The sequence below is a fragment of the Mercurialis annua genome, linkage group LG4, assembly GCF_937616625.2.
Source record: "Mercurialis annua linkage group LG4, ddMerAnnu1.2, whole genome shotgun sequence".
NCBI lineage: Eukaryota > Viridiplantae > Streptophyta > Magnoliopsida > Malpighiales > Euphorbiaceae > Mercurialis > Mercurialis annua.
In genome coordinates, this window is record NC_065573.1 from 40184530 (window position 1) to 40190743 (window position 6214).

The window sequence follows — 6214 nt, forward strand, 5'->3', positions numbered from 1 at the left end:
TTACTTTCTTTATTTTTAATTGTCCATTTAAATAAAATTGCTAATTTTAAATTTATTAATTAATTAATATTTTGATTCCTTAATGAAGTTTATGATTAGCTAGTAAGTTCATCTTGATCCAAAATTAGCTTTGCAAATTGAAAACACATACATCTATAAATTTTATAATATTTATCATCTATAATATTTATCGCATTTGACTATTTTATATAAATTTAAAAACTAATAAATGTGTCTTGATTTGTATATAATTTTATTAAATTGTCCAAATTAATTACCACTAGTTTTATATGTGACTGCCTTTCTAACCTTACTAAGTTATTTATTGTTAGGGATAAATTTGGAAAAATAAGAATTGAGCTTTTTTAAAATTATAATGTGACAAAAAATTATGCGACTAAAAAAAATTCTCAAATGCGGCAAATATTATAGACCGGATGGAGTAATTTTTTTATATTTTGACAGTTTATAACTCTGAGAAAAATCCTTACTTAGATTCTATTTATATGAAGGATTAATTAATAAATCTAAAATCTTACATATTTTGAATACATATATTTTTGTATGAATTTGGTCTCTCTAAGAATCTATGGTAGCGGAATATGTAGAACTGATGTGAGTTTAGAATGCGAAACTAGAATTACTGGAGAAAATGAATCGTAAAGTGATATAGTGGCAGTTTTAAAATTCTGCTAAAGTTAGAGACGTGTGATTTAGGTGATTTTGAAGCCTAATTTCATTTAAGCGGGTCATATTCCATCGTTTGGACCTTCAAAACAGCGATTTATGGTTTATGTTTAATTTTTAGTTCCTTTTTAGCTCATATTAGGGTTTTGATTTTTATGATATTTATTTGTCAGTTTAAGACATTTAAGTGGCAATTTTTGGTTTTGCTTGGTTGGGGGTAAATAGATTAGAGAAGTTGTACTTCCCGGGAAGTAGCAATTTTTTTTGCTTGGTTCAATTTTTACATTTTACTTTCCGAGAAATTGGATGTTTGACTTCCCTAACAAAACCCAAAGAAGTAGAACTTTCCTATCACTTTTGTTGATTTTTCCTAATTTAACCTTAATTTTTTTTCTTTTTAAATTCATATAAAAATATTTTTATTTATTTCAAAAAATATACTTATATTATTTTATAATTGTTATTTATAATAAGTAAATATTTTTATTAAATATTTTATATTATATAAAATTCAAATAAAAAATATAATTTTTAAATTTTAATATTTAAAAACTCTCCTAAATAGTACTTGAATCGTAAAATAAGAGATAATAAGCAAAAATTAAATTATTTATTGCTCGATTTTTAAATTAAAATTATTTGTTTAACAATATAAAAATTATCAAAGGATATTTATGTCTTTTAGTCAAAATGTAGTATATTATATTAAAATTAATTTTGTGCTTTCCGGGAAGTGAAAATTAAAACAAGTAACATTTATCAAACTTTCTGGGAAGTTAACTTCCCAGGAACTACACTTTCCGGGCAGTTACTTCTCAAGAATTGTTATAAAACAAACCAAGCGAGAAATACTATTTATTTTCCAAATTTAACAAACGTTTGATGCCTTACTCTTACCATTTGTACAAACCAATTGGTGGTAGAAGCTATTTTGCTGAAATTCAATTGTTTAATCAACAATTCATAGATTTATCTTAACTTCATCCGCTGCATCAAGAACTCACTTATAGCAGTGTAAATAATTCTCTTACTTTTCTTGCTCAAAAGTATTCAGTGAAATTAGGGTTTCATCAGAGGTCAACTATCAAATTGTTCGTTAATTACCATAATTCTGTGCTGAAAGTTTTATTTATAAAAAGAGACCAATGACATATAACAAATGAAATCTTCCAAATCGTAGTAAATTAAGAAGAAACACATAATCATTATATATAAGTCTTCATAATTACATTAAGTGGAAATTTTTCTTATAGCAGAACTAAATCTCATCAAAAAAATGTGAAGAAAAAGAAGTAAAGAGATTATAACCAGATCTTTGTCAAAAGAACAGGACAAAAAAAGAGAGCATAGTTCCAGTTCAGTCTGGTTTTTATATATGAACAGAAATGTTTAGTCTATAAATTCATAAATTACAAAAACAGGTTTAATAACCCATATCTAGAACTACTACTAGCTAGGTAGAAGTATATAAATGTTGCAGTTCCTTGAAGAAATGGTGGAAACTGAGTTGGAGGATATTTGGGTAATTGAACCAGTGAGGAGACATGTCCATATCTAGGAACTTGTTGCAGAGCAAAACCCAAGAAGTTAATATTGAGCAGCGTGAGTAACCCATCTCTCTCCCTCATGCGCTTGCCCTTTTTATGGGTTTGCAGCTTCATTACAAACCCTAGTTCATCTCAAGCTGCATCACATATCAACATGAATGGTCAATCAAGAAAATATAATATTCATCACATAACACAAAACTTTAGTTTATCTTCATTCAAGCAGCATCTGATCTATAATTCCTTAACCCTAATTGATCTATCTTAATTAAATGACGTTCTAAGTTATAAATAATAAAGGGCAAAGCACATTTTTATTTGGAGAAGAATAAATTTAAGGCTAAGCATTTGTAATACCTAAATTAATACTGATATGACAGATACACATATATATATACAGCTTTTCTTCTAGGTCAAAAATCAAGAGAAGTTCTTGACAGACAAATTGGATCAAGATTACCCTAAAACTGAAGAACAAGTTCAAGATTCACTCTAGCATCACCTCATCAGCATTTTCTTGATAAAGAATATAACAAAGAATATATATACTAAAGTGTAATTAAGCATAAAAATAATACTAAAAAATTAAAAACTAAGCAAGGATATAAATTATTGAATTAAATAAGAGTAAAGGGAGCTCCCTTCAGTCCAAGTACAGGAAGCATAAGATTCAATTTGTCTCCCGCATCATTCACTCATTTACTGGGTCAAATTTTCTTCTTCTTCTCCTCCAGTTCTTGATTTTGCATTTTAAACTCAGTATTTGGATGAATGAGTCGGCAGCTAATTAAATCCTACTGCCACCCATGAGTGGACTGAAGAAAGCTCTCTTAAATGCTCATCAAATCACCTGCTCATTAACACAAAATATGCAAAACAAGAAAATAAAAAGATTAAATATTACTACATTTAGATACCAATTCTTAAATAATAAACGAAAATAATGCTTATATATAGTATGCAGATCTAGATAACAAATTTTGAGGGGTTTATATATGGAGTTGATCAAGAGATGTTTCACAAGAAGAAAATCTCAGAAGGGGCGGTGAAGGGAGGGAGAAGAAAAGTGAGTTGGAGAGTTTTGCAGTAGCACTAGCGAGTTAACTCGCACTAAAATCTCATGGATCTGTAAGTGGAAGAAAATGGATTATATATAGCTAAAAGCAGAGGCAGAAATCACACAACTCATCATTTCTCTTACAAATAGTATTATAGGTCATTTTTCAACTCCCTGAGAATCTAATTTTAGATCAATTTAAAATATTAACAATAATTTTTATTTATTTTTATTACTTCTTAAATCTAGACCATAATTGAATAATATATATATATATATATATATATATATATATATATATATATATATATATATATATATATATGTGTGTGCATATTTCTACAAATAACTTGTTTTTGTAGTGTTTTGCCCACATAATTTCTGAAAAATTAATTTATTCATAAACTTATATCATCTGCTAAGTAAAAAAAATTAAAATTAGGTTACAATCATTATTAACCTCTTAAACTTTAACTAGATTATAAAAAGTTAAATAGATTTAAATTTTTATGTGCATTAGACCATATATATTTGAATAATATAGATAATGTTTAATTTGAACTGGGAAAATTATATACGGAGGCTATAAATTTTTTACTAAATTCTAAATAGTAGTATATATTTTCTCTATTTGAACTTAATTAAAAGTTTTTTCAAGCATATTGTTAAAAAATATCAACAAATAATGTATAACTCTACTTTTATATTTTTATATTTTATTTTATAAATGAAACTTACTAGTTTAAATGATAATTACATCAATTGTATTATGACATATGGAGTATATAATGTTGAACAGTTATGGTTGTATGATTCATACAATTAAAATAATCCATTTCTTTACCTGCACCGTAGTAATAATGGTAAAAAAATTAACAATATGCATATGAAGACTCAAATTGAAATCTCTAAAACTGACAATTAAAACAAAGATCGTTTTATTTCTATAACCTAGTTTTTGTTTTTGAAGGTGGGAATAGTGATGCCCGGTCTTTAGTCGGAAAATCTTTGTCTTTTCATGTTCGTGTATGTGTATATATAAATATTTCTTTCAATGGAATATTTTATTTTAGAATTTTTGTTTGTTTGATGATGTTTTAATGTTTATAAAATGATAGTTTGTTGTATTGATATTTTTTCAAATTCGATCAAGGTTTTACTGTTTTGGACGAGCATTTGTTTTCTTTTGATGAATCCAATTTTATGAAATTTTATTAATATATTCAAGATTCCCTATGATGGTTAAGTTTGTTTTATGTAATTTTTTTTTTATTTTAACAATTTTTGCGACATTTCATATTTTTCAATTGCAAAAAAAAAAAAAACACACACACACACACCTTTGCATGTCTTTACAATTTGAATCTAGTTTTTTAATTTTGTTAATACCAAATTTTATTTTATTTTCTAATTAATTTAATTATCATAATTTACACTTTAATTTATAGCTCTGTTATTAGCAAAAAAAAATTCAAAATTTTAAAATTTAACTTTTAATCTAAGAAACTAAAAAATAGCGTTAAAACGTAATTCTACATTCTATAACTTTCATTGTTTGAAGCAAAAAAACAGGTTTAAAGCTAATAATGATTTTAAAAACCAAATAAAGTAAATATGTATTGTATTGAGATAAAAAAAATTGAAAAAATAAAATTGATTGATTAGGATAATATTATAAAAATTAAAATATATCATTTAAATTGTAAACACAAGCATATATCTGATTTTCTTATATAATTATGCCATTTGCATTAATCTAAACAAAAACTTATGCCATTTGCATACTATGAAAATAATAATTAGATTGCACTTTGATTGGTAAAATAAAATTCGATTAATTGATCCAGTGATTGTTGATAGGAATATTATTAATTTTATGAAGACAAGTATTCATATTCTTCGTTGGCCAAATGTTGTAAAAAGGCCAAACCTTTCATAAAAATTTCATAAAAGTCCTGACCTTTCAATTTTGTCGATTTTGACCAAAAACAAATTATTTGGTTTCAATTGTGGCCAACTCTCAATTTGATTTCAATTTGCCTATGTGGCGCTTACGTGGCATGCCAAATATTGAAAGGTCAGGACTTTTGTAAAACCAAATAATCCATTTTTGGCCAAAATCGACAAAATTAAAAGGTCATGACTTTTGTGAAACCAAATAATCAGTTTTTGGCCAAAATCGATAAAATTAAAAGGTCAGGACTTTTGTGAAATTTTTGTGAAAGATTTGGTCTTTTTACAACATTTGGCCTTCTTCTTTTTGTTTAACTTGTTTTTTGATGAAAAAAAAAAGTTAAACAAAAAGAAGAGTATGAATACTTTTTGTTTAACTTTTATGTTTTCATTTGTAAAAAAAAAATCATGTAGAAAGTAGAAAGTTAAATTTGTTTGAGGTCCTTAAATTTTACAATTTTAGTTTACTAGGTCTTTCATATTTTATTTAGTTTTTTCAAGTCTTTAAACTTTTACTTTTTGATTCATTGGATTTTTAAATAGATCTTTTTTGATTTATTAGGTCCTTAAACTTTTACTTTTTGATTTATTGAATTCTTAAGTGGTGTTTAAGTAGATCTCCACATAAGGGTCTAATGAACCAATAAAGCAAAAGTTTAAAGATCTGAGAAAGCTAAATAAAAAATGAGGGATTTGATAATTCAAAACTGTATAATAGAAGGACCCTATAATCGGTTTAGCCAAAGTAAGTAGAAAGGAAACCCTAGTGAAACCCTAGAGATTCGAGAGACAAGTATATGATATAGTAATACATGTGGCCGTATTATCCTAAGCTAATCTGAGAATTCCTTTATTAGCTAGCCTTTTACTGTTTCATTGCCGTCAAATCCATTCATATTCTTTCTAAAATATTGCTTATGGCACATGTGCAAGGATTATAATTAAAAATACAGTTTACAATTATCTTGTG